This window comes from Mustela nivalis, assembly GCF_964662115.1.
Source record: "Mustela nivalis genome assembly, chromosome: 1".
NCBI lineage: Eukaryota > Metazoa > Chordata > Mammalia > Carnivora > Mustelidae > Mustela > Mustela nivalis.
This window is the reverse complement of record NC_139020.1, coordinates 183,822,557-183,839,083: the sequence shown is the minus strand read 5'-3', so window position 1 is coordinate 183,839,083 and position 16,527 is coordinate 183,822,557. Positions and strand designations below refer to the sequence as shown.

Below are 16,527 nucleotides of genomic sequence, written 5' to 3'. Positions count from 1 at the left end.
AAATTTGTGGTACTGTGTTACAGCAGCCATACGTAACTAATATAATCAAGTTCTGGCAAATAAAATAAGAACGGAAATGGAAGTGTCCAGTTTCTAGCTCAGGTCCTTTAAGGGAAAGGGGCTTCCCTTCTGTCCAGCTGGCCACAATCCCAACGTGCTGGTGAGCCATCTTGTGCTACCACCCATTATGTGCATAAAGGGAACCTGCCAGGATGGTGGAACAAGATAGAAGGAGCCTAGATCCCCAATATCCAGCTTGAAATCCCAATTTCAGAGATAAATAAAGCTCTGCCTTATTTAAGCCACTGTATTCTGGGATCTCTTATTATGGTTATCTAAAACCTAACAAAATTACCATTTTTGTCTGCCATGAAACTGCACTTTAAAGAATTCAAACTTCAGGGAGTGCAATTAACTGAGGACCCAGAGGCTTCAACCTGAAATCCACCACTATTTTTGCACCCAGCACTCACTTACCAGAAGCTGTTCCCACCATCTGGGCATGGCCAGGGCTACTAAAGCAGTTCTATGACTGGGCAACATGGGGCCTCTGTAACAGTCAGCTTTAGCTCAAGGACTCCTCCGTGGCTTTGCCAAAGCTCCTGAGACAGCACAGCAATCTAAGATGTTGAGTTCGATCAGACTCCCTTTCTCCTCACTTCACCTGGGGCAGATGGTTTGGCCATCTGATGGCGCTCTGAATCTTACCAGTTCCCTCCCCATTCTCTTTCAGGTGCTTCTCCTAATTAAGTCCCTTGCTCATTTAAGCCCATCTAGGCAACTACTTCTCAGACTAATACACTATCTTTTCCCAAAAGCTCAAGAACAATGTGTTCCTCTGGCAAAGTAAGAAAAAAAAAAAATGAGAATCTTCATAAATAGTAAAGGCATCTTGTCATAAATATATTTACCCCAGGTAACTGTGAAACAGAAACTTGACCATCCTGTACTTTACTTTCCCCAAACAACCTCTTGATCACTTTCAAATTCTCTCCTGCCCTTGGAAGTAAATTGGGAGGACAATAACATTTTCTCCTGAGAGTTGGCAAACTGCATATTATTGACTATTCCAAATGAATGAATGAAAAGTAGAATTCCATCAATTATGCAGTTGCTTTATTTAAATATCAAACATCTGGAGGTTGATGATAAGCAGGTTAAGAATTCAAGATGACTAAATTTTTCATTTATCTTTGTCCTGATTTACCCTATGCTCTGAATTTCTGCATATTTGCACGTTTTTGTCTTGGTGTGTGCTAATCGCTTCTCCCAGATGTACAAATGTCCATGTGATGTGCAGTCCTGCATAACTCCCCCAACTGAGAAGTCTTTGCTGTACTCCATTTCCATCTATTGTTTGCAGCTTTAGTTCTAACATAGTTCTTTCTTTTTAGTGTGTTTGTCTTTTAGACTGTCGGATTTCTTATTCATGTTAGTAGTCCCATAACTATTCCTGGCATATCTGTCTTTGTCACACATTTGCTGAATTGAATCAAATGTGAAAAAGTTGGGAAATGCATGCATGAATACTGCAGGAGACTCGTGCTTCTCCAACAGATTCTGGCACCGGTGTTGGGAACGTCCCTCCTGGAATGGTTGTTGGAATGAGAAAGTATGACATTGAGAGGCTCCCAGGGAAGGAAGTATTTGCTCTCGACAAAGGCCTTGAACACACAACAGAGCAGATAAAATTGAAACAATGAGTTTGAATCCTTCCACATGTGGTATATTTACAACCATGACAACAAAGGCAAGACTTTCAGAAGCATGCCTTATTCATTGTTGGGTGCACAGGGTTTGTGTGTTCTTGGGGGTGAGAGTTGTGCATTGCTTTTTTGTCTCTTGTCAGACAAAAAACAAAGTTTTTCTACTGTACTTCTGGAAACAGGTTAGAGATCATCTTTTAAATTATAGGGGAGAACTGTTACTAACCCAGCTCCCACCTAAACATGTGTTTAGGTCTCCCAGAGTTGGGGTTTTGTTTGTTTGTTTGTTTTTGTTTGTTGTTGTTGTTTTTAACGATTTTATTTATTTATTGTTCATGGTGATAAGAAAATATTATTAGAAAAATAGTGAATTCTTAGAATATTGATATACTAGTAGTATTAAACTAGGAGGTAGAGAGCACTGATTTCAATTTCTAGATCTGAATTTGCCACAAATAACAATGTAATCTAGATCAGTTACCTCAACCAAGACCTGGCAACCTTATCTATACATATGGAAGAGCTGAAGAGTTTCAGAAGCTGAAAATTGGCAGATAATGGGCCAAGTGCTGCCTAAAGATATGTTTTCTTTGGCCAGTCATTTTTTAAACTAAATTAGTTGTTTGACTATAACTCAAGACATTTTTCCAGAAGAAGAAATAAAATTTCCGGCTTCTTTTGAAAAATCAAAAAATATAACCAACTTCATCTTATATTCCCATATGACAACTACTGGATAAAACCCATAGTCCTAAGTATACCTGACACACTTTATCCATTTACACCTGGCTACACTTGACAGACCTTTGAGTGTATGACTCCTACACTCTATGATCTGAAAGGGTCTATCTAAAAGCCTACAAGCCTGGAATATAACTAAGAGTCTAGAAACAAACCCATATATTTATAGCCAATTGATGTTCAATAGCATGTCAAGACAATTCAATGGGATAATAATAGTCTTTGCAACAAATGTTCCAGAACAATTTGATACCCACATGCAATGGAATAAAGTTAGACTCCTTCCTCACACCACACACAAAAATTAATTCAAAATGGATCACAAACCTTGATGTAAGCGATGAAGGTATAAAACTACCAGAAGAAAACATAGGGGAAAATCTCCATGATCTTAGGTTAGACAAGGTTGTGTTGGATAGGACACCAAAATCCCAAGTGACAACAGAAAAGTAGATAAATTAAAATCCATTGAAATTTTAAAAACTTGTGTGCTTCCAAGGATACTGTGAGGAATATGAAAAGTCAACCTACAGAATGACAGAAAAATACTTGCAAATCATATATTTGATAAGATACTCATATATGAAATATTAAAAACTACTACAATGTAATAATAAAATACCACATAACCCAATAAGTAAAAGATGAGGGATCTGAGGAGACATTTCTCCAAAGATAGACAAATGGCCAACAAGCACATAAAAAAGATGCTCAATATTATTAGCCATCAGGGAAATGCAAATGAAAATCTCAATGACATCCACTAAAATGTCTATAATCAAAGAGACAGATGCCAGCAATTGTTGACAGAGATACGGAGACACTGGAACCCTCAGGTGCCATGGGTAGGAACGTAAATTTCTGAACCTCCCTTGGAGAACAAACAGTCTGGCAGTTCACCAAAGGATTACATTTAAAGTTACGGCATGACTCAGCAGCTCCACTACTAGAGAAACAAAAATATATGTCCATACAGAACCACGTATGTGAATGTTCACAGCAGCATTATTCACTACAGCCAAAAAGTAGAAACATCCAAATGCCCATCAATAGATTAATGGATACAGAAAACGTGGTGTGTACTGGAATAGTACGTGACAATAAAAAGGAATGTGGTACTGAAATCCACTGCACGTGGACCAACCTTTAGAACAATGTACTAAGTGAAAGAAGCCAGATGCAAAAAAAGAAAAAAGAAAAAAGCCATATGTGACATGATCCCATTTATATGAAATATCCAGAATAGATAAATGCAAAGAACAGAAAATAGATGGGTGGCTGCTAGAGGTTGGGGTAGGAGGAGTAGAGAGCAATGGCTAACAAATTTAGAGTTTCTTTCAGGGAGGTGATAAAAATATTGTAAAATTAGACAGTGGTGATCGTTGTACAGCTTTGTGAATACGCTAAAAGCCACCTCGTTGTACACTTCAAAAGGATGGATTTTATGATATATGAATTATATCTCCATTTTATTTTTTAAAGATTTATTTATTCATTTGAGAGAAGAGAGAACATAAGCAGGAGGAGAGGGAGAAACAGACTCCCCGCTGAGCGGGGGTTGCTTGATGTGGAGTTGGTTGCTAGGACCTGGGATCATGACCTGAGCGAAGGCAGAGTCTCAACCATCCAAGCCACATAGGCGCCCCTATATTTCCATTTTGAAGGTACATGAGCCTGCAGTAGGATCTCAATGTTCATCTTCATTATCCCTGGCAACATTACCAACATCATCAAATTTCCCTTCCCAGTGATAGGCTAACCAGTATGAGCAACCCACTTCACTTTAATGTGAAACAAAGTGAATTGTGGCTAATGTGGCAATAACTTTCATTTATGAAAGAATAAGACTTGGGCTTCTTATTTTTTTTAAAAAAGGAAACTTTGAGGAAATATTTGTCAAAGATTTATGTTTACTCTTCTTCTGAAGTTTTAACTTTTTTGTATTTTTTTTCTCCAGTAAACATCCGAACTCTGTAGGACCACATGAATAGCTTTCCTTTTGTATATATCCAGGGAAGACATATCCTAGTAAATGACAAATTGACTCATTTAAGCTCTAACACCCTGTTGCATAATTATCCTTAAGACTCTGAACTCAATGTCTCTTCTGAATTTCAGATCAAGCTGGGGCATCTGGAAAATGGGCAGTACCCACAGAGACTTGTTTCAAGCCACCTTCCTCCCATTCCAGTACTGACACATGAGAGGAACACGGCCAGCTGTTTTGTAACAAGACTGTAAGAAAAATCAATCTCCAAATTGAAGGCCAGTGTATTAGCAAGTGAATTATACCATCTCTTTACTATTCCTCCTCTTGAGTGGATTATGTAACAGTATCCAACCAATCTGGGCAAGATGCAAGCATTAAAGATGAAAACATGTTTGCCTTTAGAAAGGAGTTCACACGAGGAAATGAGGAATAGGAATACAGTTATGTACATGTAGGTAACGAGAAGTGGGGGGGGAAATGTGTTATTTTCTAGATTGGCTATTTGAATTGGTTGGGTTAGGAGGAGTACAGGTTCTCTTTTTTGGCAGAAAGTTTTCCTTTGTTTAGAAAAACACCTTTGTGAATCTCCTCTACCCCCACCCTAGACAAGCAATTCAGAAAGAGAAGAAGAAACTTGATTTAGGAAATAAAATAAAAATAATTCGTTAAAAAGGTCCTTAAAAATTCCTTAAAAAAGAAAAACAAACAAACTTCCCTAATGGTGTTGGGTAAGAGGATGTCTTCAGATCCATCTCTTGGCCCTGCTCTGTGCATTGTGTTTAACCCGTCCTCCATGGAGGGCCATCAACAGACTCCCTGATCCACTGGTTTCCAGTTGGGTTCAGCCCATAGGAGGTAAGTGCCAAAGACTGGAGAGTGGGAGGAGAGTGAGTACAGGGTGGTTTATTCCCTAGGCTCTCTTTATGCTGGGCCTCTGGCTAGCAGATGCCGGGCAACCCTCTGCTACAGGGCCCCTCCCCATCACAGTCCCAGAGACTGCTTCTCTGTCCTGGCCCCTAGCCTAAAAGCAATGACAGCTCCCTCCCCATCTCAGACACAAGGCACTCCACCATACAGTCAGTCCTGCTAGAAGCAACATAGGTGTTCTTGAAAATCATCATGCCATGCAAAATTTTGCAAAAAATACCAAGGGGTTTTATGATAAAATGGGAGGCACACGCCCCCACAAATTCAATCGATGATATTTGAAAAACATAGCCACCTAATAAAAATGTCGACAGTGTTACACTTGTTACATGATTAAGAAACATGTAAATACAATCAATATTGCATTTCACTTTGAAAAAGACCTTGGAGTTTGCAGGACACATCGGAAGGGTTGCAGCTTGTGAACTGTTGCAAAGCCGCAGCAGAAAACTAATCTGAAATTTGGAAAAAAAAAAAGTTGCTGCACCAGATGGGGTTGGTGTGGTGCATGACAAGGTGGTGAACTGAGGCGGAGAGCGGATGTTGGGGGGAGGGGTGTGCATTCTGTGTATTCCTACACTGTTTGGTTCAACAGGGCCCACAGATTTCTGTGCTCACCAAATGCTTTTCACGAATGCAGTCACACATAAACAAATGCAACACTACACTCAAAATGTTCCAGGATTTACCAATGGCATTGGAACAAATCTGTGTTTTCAAAGCAAGTGTTATAACAGAACTGATTGTACATAGTTTATTTCCCTACACATGGCCTGTGACTTTATAAATAACAGTGGCTTCACCACATTCTTCTTAATGACCACATTTGAGTATGTCCTATTTCCCATCAAAATGCTTAGAGAACTAGGGCAGTCTGGGGACAAGAGCTCTAGCAAAATGGTGGGAGTTCAGAACCTGAAAGTTCAAACAGCCTATCAGAAATTCCAGTTGGGGGGCATCTGGGGGGCTCCGTGGGTTAAGCCTCTGCCTTCAGCTCAGGTCATGATCCCAGAGTCCTGGGATCGAGTCCGGCATGGAGCTCTCTGCTCAGCAGGGAGCCTGCTTCCTCCTCTCTCTCTGCCTGCCTCTCTGCCTACTTGCGATCTCTGTCTGTTAAATAAATAAATAAAATATTTTTTAAAAAAAGAAATTTCAGCTGGAAGAGGTTGCCAAGAGACTTTGAAAGACAGTGGTGTGCCTTAATAAAATTCTAGTTGTTTCAAGTTCTGTACCATCTTGCAGTTCCTGCCACAGCCCGCCCCCCTTGCCCTGTTGTGTGCAACAGCTCTGGGGTAGTGAGCACTGAGGATGGGAAGGGAGGAAAGTGGCATGTAGAACATGAAGATGGGCACAGAGGACAGGGGTCACAGTTGCTGAGAAAGGACAGGTGAGATACAAACCCTTTCCCCAGCATAAACCGAAGAAAACCTCTGAAAGGCACCGGGCAGTCCCTGCTCTACTAATACATAATATATTCCTATGAGGGGCCTTTGCATGGATAGAGAAGTGGACTCCACACATAAGAAAAACGAATATAGCTTTTTAGTTTTACATTTTCTACCAAGAAAAGCTCTCAACAATATTTTCCATTTCAAAGGCACTTGTTCTGTAAGTAACACAAATTTAGGAGTGAAAATACTCAATATTTTCTCTCTTCAACAAGCCCTTTTATTTTATTTATTTTTTTTTTACTTGAGTCAGAACATAAATATAACCTAGGCTTTGCCCAACTAAATTATATTAGCCATAGAAGCATACCCACATGCAGGGATTATTAATCCTCAAAAAAGCCTTGGCAGAATTTGATGAAAGCTGAAATGTATTTTCACAGATGGCTGTGCTATGGTGTATTTGATTTGAAAAATATTAAACAAAGCAATACCCCATTTCGGTTTTATTCCCTGAAAGCAATTATTACATGAAAAGGTAGACAGACAGGACACAGTTAACAAACAAAGACTAAAGAGTTGTCATCAGCTTAGAAATGTTCTGGAAAACAAATGAGAGCCACTCGCCAATAATATGAATGTAAAATACGGAAATAAAAAATCTATACTGTGAACATACACGTACTTATAGCCCACCTCACAGTTTGATGAACCAAGAGATAAATGGCCCGACGTTGATTGTTTTTTCAGGAATATGACAACCCTCCAAAGAAGAGAACCAGAACATCTCTCCATTCACATAAAAAGCAAATTACAGATGGGGGGGGGGGGGAATTCACTACTCTCAGAGCAAGATTCAATTAAAAAAATATGTCTGGCTTTGACAGGGCAAATCCCAGGCGCAGTGTACTTTCATAGAAGTTGGTCCTGGAGGAAAGATTTCAGTGCTGCAAAAGCCTACGGAACTTTTCGCGGCTTGTCATAATTTCTCTGTAATTCTAAACAAGGATTTCTGCCTCCATAGCTCATATTTTTCCCCTAACTGATGCTGCAAGGCGGTATTGTGCTTCTGACAGTGTTCTTCCTTTCTGAAAATCACACTGTATAATAGGTAGATATTAAATAATAATTAATGCTGCCTTACAGCAACATAACGTACAGAGCTTTACCAGGGATTGTGTGTATGTGTGAGTGTGAGAGTGTGTGTGTGTGTGTGTGTGTGTGTGTGTGTGTGTGTGTAGAGAGAGAGAAAATACACATGTTAAATGGCAGGATGAAACCTTGGGAGAGGCAGCATGTCATGTCCCATGCAACGTTCCAAAAACAACACAAGTAGCATTATTGAAACAAAATACCACTGCAACTCTGGGACATCCATTTCTATCTTCAGAAACATTAGGCGGCAGCTATTGTCTTCTTGTCGTTCAAAGGTCAAAGCCAACACAAAGAACTGCTAAAAGTCACAGGATTTTTGAGCCGACGCTTCTGCACGCATTCCCTCTGGCTTGTCACCTTTCATCCACTCTGTACAGAGCGCCATTAAGAATTTCTAGACATCAAGTTCTGGATCTTGTTACAATGCTCAGAATGGCTGTCAGTGGACAGGATAAGAACTCCAGTAGTCAGGCTTGAATTGTGTGAATAAATATACCCATTTGCGTGTTATCATGCTGTTCCATTTGTCTTATCATTTCATTCTTTGGTTGACACCGTGACCCTTGGAAAGCGAAGGAAGGTGTTTCTTCAGTTCTTTACCGTGGACCTCAGGGCAGCACGGCCTTTATTCTCTGTCCCCTATTGCCCTGTGGAGATAATTGCCTACATTTTGGTGCTTATATTACATATGTTTCAACCTGTTCTCCCAACGCTAACTGTTTGGGATTAAAATAGTTTCTACGAAGCCTTTTCAGCCTTTCCTTGAACTCCTGCCAATGTATGGCTCTCTACAGAAAGGAAAATGCTGAACATTAGAAATGAAGTGAGGATTAGTCAGAGCAGATAATAAATAGCACATTACTGCATGTGGCAGAACCAAAAGAAAAAGAAAAGAAAAAAAACAACAACTTGTTTGTATTTTCAGCATTTAACCATGACAACTGTCTAAGGTCCTGGTAAAGGCAACAGGAATATAGGCCTGTGTCAAGAGGTAAGGAAAGACTGCAAAGAAGCGGTACCATGGAAATCCTATCAGATCATCAAGACTGCATATGCAACCAGATTATGAGTCTGTTTAAGTGTTCCTGCGATACATTATTTTGAATGCAAATATTAATGAAAGTAATAAATGATGTAATAAATCATGGGGATGATAACAAAACTAGGAGTTGGAATGATGTCTGCAGGATCCAGTCCTCCTAATAGCATAGTAAAGAAGGGGCAGGACGGATTCTATCTAGACCTTTGTCAGAGACTGCAGGTTGGATGGAGAGTGGCCTGGTGGCTACTTGGGAAAGGAGAACCTAGTGCTAATGTAATAACAAATGTTACCACAACTCATTTCATCGAAGAAAACAACAACAACAAATAAAAAACCTATATGAAGCCAATATACTATTTTCATCTCCATATTAGAGACGAGAAAATTGAGGCAGAGAGGTTAAGCAATCTGCCAAGGGACATACAGTTGACAGGTGGGGGAGCAGAGATTTCAACCAAAGCAGGGCAGCTCCTAAGAAACACTACGGAAGCCCCTCTCCTCCTTACAGGAATGGGCTGGGAATGCCGAGAAATTTATACCATGTGCTACCGCAAGGAAGAGGCATCTAGCCAGTCACTCTTGCTTTCCTGTATGCATTCAACAAATACAAAATGAACACCTACTATGTGCCTGGCGTTAATGCTAGAGCCTGAGATTTCATGATAAGCAAGCAGATGAGCTCCCTGTTCTTTTGGAATTTAGCCTAGTTGGGGAGATGGGTGGGAAATATCCAGGCTGCTTACAGAGCTTGCAGGAAAATATACTAAAACGGATGTGTTAGTTTAACATGCCTCAGAACTGCCAAGAGGGTTTACTAAAACACAGATTTCTAAACCGTATCCCCATGGTTTCTGATTCAGCAGGTCTGTGTCTAAACCCAAGAATTTGCCTTTCTAACAAGTATCTCAGCTGATAACTGCTGACCTAGGAGCTATACTTTGAGGCCACTGTTCTAAGGGTTCCTTGGTTGAGAGAGAAATATTCCTTTATGTTGTACTGTGTATCTGTTGGAGGTGATCCTATGTTTAGGAAGAATAGTCACTGACTATATAGATACAATTAAAGGCCTGCCAGGAGGGTTCTCTCATCCTGCCTCATAATGTGGACATGCCCCCTAGCGTGGCTAACACAGCCATTTGCATATGGGATCTGAGGAAATGAGACATAGATAGGGAAGCTTCTGATACCACAGAGTTGAAGGAAAAAGTAAAATATGAGACCACAAAGGGATGACTTGAGGACATTACTGGTGGACTGGAAGGCAACATTGAAGACAGTGACCCTCTAAAGGTATGGGGTGATGTAGGGAAGAAGGGCACCACTACGGAAGATTTTTACCATCAACCCATGAAACACATGCCAACTTTACAATGATACATTATCATTTTATTGATGATTAAAATTGACTCCAATTGCATGCATCTGATTTCAACACGTTTACAAAAAAAAAAAAAAAAAAGCCTGAGTATTTCTTCTCTATGAAAAGGGGGTTTTCCAGATTCATAGCCTTCTTGTCTATTGGAAAGATCCATGGCAAGAGTGAAAAGAAGAATTGGGAAAAGGCCAATTTCTTTCAAAACCGTATGTGGATAAAAAGGGCAGCATTATCTGTAAGCAGAATAATTATACACACACACACATATAGTGTTATATATATATATCTTTATATATATAGTGTTCTATATCTTTATATATAGTGTTCATATATCTTTATATATATCTTTATATATAGTGTTCATATATATATATACATATATATGTATATAATATCTTTTCAGAAAAGAGTTAATAGGTTAACGCTACAGGACAGGAGCACTTCCAATGCAGAAAGGAGAACCACAAAGTTGACATTTGGTTGACCTTTCCATGTTAAGTAGAAAGAATTTCTAATGTTGGGGATGCCATTTTATTGTGCTCTGCAAATAGTCCTGTGCTAAAGCCAATGGGCAGCAACTAGTTGTATAAATAAATATCCCACCTCAAAGACCAATGCAAGTGATAGGGGAAGTCATAACTGAGTCAAGACTTGGTTATCAGTAAAATCAGCATCTGGTTCCCCATTTTTTGTCCCGACCAGGTAATTATAAGCTAACTAGTCGTGCCAGTAATGGAGTTACTAAGATGACAGCCTACAGGCTGACTCTGACCCAGAGATGTGATTTGTTTGACTTGTGGATTTTGTTCCTTATTGCTGTGCCCTTACACGTCGAACACGAATGGCTGAAATGGAACACTTGCTCTCCTCTGTGCAACCTTGCCCGTTGCTCTACAATATCTTTTGCCCAGACACCGGGATACCTTTATGTTGCCGGCAGATCTCCTAAAGAGATTTGAGGGTTTTGACCCCTGCTATCTAATTTTCAAAATCACCCTTCAACTCCAGCACTACTTTCCTGGTAATTCCAAAGCCTCATATTTTTTTTCTTCATTTCACCAGTAGAAGGACAGGTTTTCCCATGAGAATGGTTAATTGTTCCTGGGTGAGTGATAGAATAGTATATAAACCTTTGGGAAGAAGTTAAGTTTCTCAGTAAAAGTGCAGAATTATCTTATATGATTCATGCCATCATCCAGATTGTTGATCTGTTTTAGATTGGGCTTGGAAATTTTGAGCTGATTAAATGAAATGTCAAAACAGGGAAGCCTCCTGATTTTAACAAAATGGGCATATCACTGCCAGCCATGAATTAGCCGAGAGAATACATTAAGTTTTAGGGTTCTGAGTGGGTTTTAAAAACACTGAGAAGGCTGGGGGAATGTGAAATGCCCCAAGGCGTGTTCATTTTTATTCTGTAATGAACAGGAAATATACTGCAGTAAAAGCAGCATTAATGATTCAAAAACAGCTGGAGATAGTGAAACAGAAATTAATCCTCCTTACCTATTAAAACTAGGAAAAGGGCAAAAGAGATTTGAACATTGGCACCTGAAGGGAAAAGGGCGACTGGCGCTCAGCACCTGGGACCAGTCATTTGTACACAGCTCACACGCAGCACAGCCGAGCCTCTGGGGGCAGATGTCTCTAATGAGTAATAACTCGGGGTTATTCTTGGAATCACCGTAAACTGGAAGTATGAACCCTTTTTAAGGAGAGACCGTGATATTGCTGTCAAGGGCAAAGACTAACAGCAAATGACTCTTCAAGGACAGGAAGGTCCCACCGGATCTGCTAAAGGGTAAAATCACTTGTAACTGGCACATTCGTTACACACCTGGGGCTGCCACTCAGGTTGTGTCGATCCCTGTAGAATAGTTTAATTTTTGAAAACTAAATATATCCCTCTTTTCTCTACTGTTGATGTGACCCTTTTCTTCAAAAAGCATAGGAAATATTTTTTTAGCCCAAGCTCTCTCCTGAGTGACAAATTTCACAATATTGGTGTCCAGTGCATTGAAGTTGTCAAAATGATCTCCAAAGTGTTTACTGTTGTAATTGGAGAGAGGCTAAAAATGGAAACAACGTATGTATGTGTGTGTAAAACGTATTCGTGTCATCTTTTATGTTTATAAAACTTTAATTTTTTTGGAATATGCTTGACACGATGTTACATTCATTTCAGGAATAAACATAGTGATTCCACTTCTCTATGCTGTGCTCACCCCAAGTGTAGCTACCATCTGTCACCACACGACACTATTAGAATATCATTAACTATATTCCCATGCTGTGTCTTTTATTCCTGTGAATTCTTCTCTCCGTAACTTGAAACTGGTATCTCACTCTCCCTTTTATCCATTTTGCCCATCCACCTTTCCACCTCCCCTCGGGCAACTGTCTATTTGTTCCCTGTATTTATAGATCTGAATGTGTTTTGTGTTTATTCATTTGATTTTTTTTTAGATTCCACATATGAGTGAAATTATATGGCACTTGTCATTCTCTTGCTTCTTGCATCTAGCGTAACACCCTAGGGCCATCCACGTTGTTGCAAATGGCCCAGTCTCATCATTTTCTTTGGTCGTGTGATATTCTACTCTTCCACACATGCCACATCTTCTGTATCCATTGGCTGTAACTTTCCTGACTGAGTAGACTGAATTCTCGGAGGCAAGTCCAGCCTCCACCTGTTCATTCTCTGGTTCTCCTCCTGGGTGTGTTGGAGGCCATGGGTAACATGACCAGGGTACTTCTTCACTAATGAATTTGATGGTGACATCTAAGCTAAGAGAGAATTCATCTGACAGCTCTGTTTTACCTCCATGTATATATAAGACCAAATACATTTCATCCAAAAATACCTTTAGGGATATGTATGTATATCCCTATATATGTATGTATACATATATGTGTGTATACATGTATGTGTACATATATACATATATATGTACATGCATATATATATACATATATGTACATATGTAGGGATACATACGTATCTCTAAAGGTATTTTGGATGAGAGAACTGTATTCATACCCTAACCTATTTCAATATCAACTCTTTTTTTAAAAGATTTTATTTATGTATTTGACACAGAGATCACAAGTAGGCAGAGAGGCAGGTGGTGGGGGCGGGGGGGAAGCAGGCTGAGCAGAGAGCCCGATGTGGGGCTCCATCCCAAGACCCTGAGATCATGACCTGAGACAAAGGCAGAGGCTTTAACCCACTGAGCCACCCAGGCACCCCCCTCAATATCAACTCTTAACCATAAAGGAGTCTTAAGAAAATTTCTAAGACCAAAGCACTCATTGAATTCCATATCCAGTGACTCAAGAGTGAGGTGCCTATAAAAGAGCACATTACTTCCGAGTGTTTGCAAATGTCTTTGTGCCTGGCTTGGGGTCAATGTACAAACAGCTTGCTCAGAGATCCTGGAGAAGAAGATCTCCTGGGGCTTGCCAAGGAGAAAAGAAAAGAACTGTCCCGAGCCCTGAACGATAAGCTTTATGTTTGTAACATGTGAAGAGTCACCTTTTCAGGAAGCCTTTGCTGACCACCCTATTTAAAATTATATCCCTTCCTTGGGGCTCCTGGGTGGCTCAGTGGGTTAAAGCCTCTACCTTCTTCGGCTCAGGTCATGATCCCAGGGTCCTAGGATCGAGTCCCACATCCGCTCTCTGCTCAGCAGGGAGCCTGCTTCCTCCTGTCTCTCTGCTGGCCTCTCTGCCTACTTGTGATCTCTATCAAATAAATAAATAAAATCTTTAAAAAATAAGAAGCTAAAAAAATAAAATAAATAAAACTATATCCCTTTCTTCTTAATTTCTCTCCTTAGCCTTTATCACATTGCACTATAAAATTTACATATTTTGTTTGTTTGTTTGTTTTGTCTCCTCTACTAGAATATAAGCTTTGTGAGGTTAGGAATTTCACCTGTTTCTCACTGCTTTATCTCTGATGCCCCGATTGTCCAGGCAGGTCGCGGATAGTCAGCCAAGTGTTGAATAAGAGAGCAACTGAATATAAACATCTATGGATAAAATCTCATTGTCTTGTGTGCCAATGAGTCTGCATCAGGAAGAGATGGGCTGGATCATTAACTCTGCCATTGACAAGCTAAGTGGCCTTAGACCAGGAATACTCTCTGAGTCTCAGCTTTTTCATCCCTGAAAGGCAGATAGCAATAGGTTCTTCCTCATAAGGTTATAGTAAAAACAAAAAGAAAAAGAAAGGGAGGGGCATGCCAGGATACCCTTTGGTGTGGTCTCAGGCACACTGTAGAGATGCCTGAACTATTGGGTGTTATTACTCAGGCGTATTTATTCCTGAACCATAAACTGTTGCAGAACACAATCGGTGGATGGACAGAATTCCATGCCTAGTGAGTTCCTCCCCCACCTTCTCTGAGAACTCTGACCTAGAAGTAGGAAGAAACTGAATGGTAAAGAAGCTGCCTTACTCTTGCTCATGTTTTGCAAAACCATCTCTTGGGATTGGGGAGCAGGGAGGGCCTCCTGCCTGCGACCCCATGCAGGGCAGTGTGCAGCGGCTGGCCTGCCTGCCACTGAGCTGTGTGCTTTGTAAATCAATAGGGCATTTGGGTCTCAGGCTGTCCACCGTGTTACCCTCCTGAAGTCTGAAATACACTTTAAAAGCAATTATTTTGCTTCTAGCTTTGGGAAGGAGGACATGAAGAGAGGCCTGGCTGAGGCAAAGCTCGTATTTCAAGGCATGTCAGGGACCAAGATCGATGACGTGCAGATAACAGTGGAAATGGATGTAAAACATAACCTCAGGTAGACTCGTGACCAGGCCCACACGGAGTTCTCCCCCTGCTTCAGAATCAAGAGGAAGTGCAGCCGCAGCACTCAAAACAGGGGCAGAGTGTTGAAAAATGAGGGATGTCTCAGTAGCACCCACTATTCAGAGCTCCTGGAATTAATGGGAAAATCTTAGTACTGGGCTACCCTGGGTTTTGTGCCCACAGAGGCTTCCAAATAATGCCTATTTTCTTACTTGTCATTCTCTGTGTTTAAGTGCATTAGAATGAACAATAAAGGCTACTTTTTTAAAAGCTCTCATGCGATGTGTAAGTGTTTGGCCCCTTGCAACAAGCAGTTGAAATCGGGAGTATTAATTCTTGTGCCCATTTCACAGAAGGGGGCTTGAAGAAGTTAAATCACTTTTCTATGGTCATACAGCTAGTAGGTAGTCAGAACTGGTCTCTAGGTCTGATTCCAACTCCTATAAACACTCCACTCTTATTATAACACCACACACTGAATTCGGCCCCTTATTATGCTCTCATAGGTCCTCATACTTTTCTTCATAGCATGGATCCGAACTGGTAAATAAATATGTAAGTGTATAATCACTTGCCTAATACCTGGATCAATACTAGACAGCACATCTTTATTATTATTATAATTATAATACTTTTGGTATCACTATATTTGTAGCACAGAGCACAGACAGAAGCACAGAAACTCTCTGTTGAATATCTGAATAAAGATAAAGTAGATCTAAATTGAGATTTCAGGTCAAGACAGAAATTCATTTAGTTTTTTAATGAAGAAAAAACACTTAAAACTCCTTTATCCAGTTATTTTCCCCTCCTTCTACGGATAAAATCAATGTCTAAGAGTTTCTAATAATCCTTCACATAGATATTCTGTAATCACATTGGAAATTCAAACAATTTTACAACATGAAATTTTACAACGTAAACAATTTTACGTAATTATCTGACTCTTCCACTAAACAGCTGCCACATGTATCTATCTTATACCCTCTTACCTTTTTTTTTAACTTTTAGTTCTTTGCAGACACCCAGCTAATATTTGTGTCATGAACCAATCAAGAATATTAGTTCAGTTATTGTGATGTTTTAATAAAATGAAAATGCTACCAATGTCCACAACAGCCAAACTATAGAAAGAGCCCAGGTGTCCATTGACAGATGAATGGATAAAGAAGCTGTGGTATATATATACAATGGAATATTATGCAGCCATCAAAAAATTTAAATCTTGGGGCACCTGGGTGGCTCAGTGGGTTAAAGCCTCTGCCTTCGGCTCAGGTCATGATCTCGGGGTCCTGGGATTGAGCCCCACATTGGGCTCTCTGCTCCAAAGAGAGCCTGCTTCCCCCCCCCCCTCTGCCTGCCTCTCTGCCTACTTGTGATCTCTGTCTGTAAAAT

General features: G+C 40.2%; 1 protein-coding gene and 1 long non-coding RNA gene across 3 annotated transcripts in view; one reads left to right on the top strand and one right to left on the bottom strand.

The window, feature by feature from the left end:
- Nucleotides 1-5,109, top strand: part of LOC309862847 — a 385,689-nt gene extending 380,580 nt beyond the window's left edge. Inside the window, exon 8 of the long non-coding RNA XR_014310741.1 lies at nucleotides 4,566-5,109. This is a non-coding gene — a long non-coding RNA (uncharacterized lncRNA). The remainder of the gene's footprint in view (nucleotides 1-4,565) is intronic.
- The window catches only part of LOC309862833 (uncharacterized protein), a 472,598-nt gene that overhangs the window by 305,322 nt on the left and 150,749 nt on the right, over nucleotides 1-16,527 (bottom strand). The gene's annotated exons all lie outside the window — the stretch shown is intronic.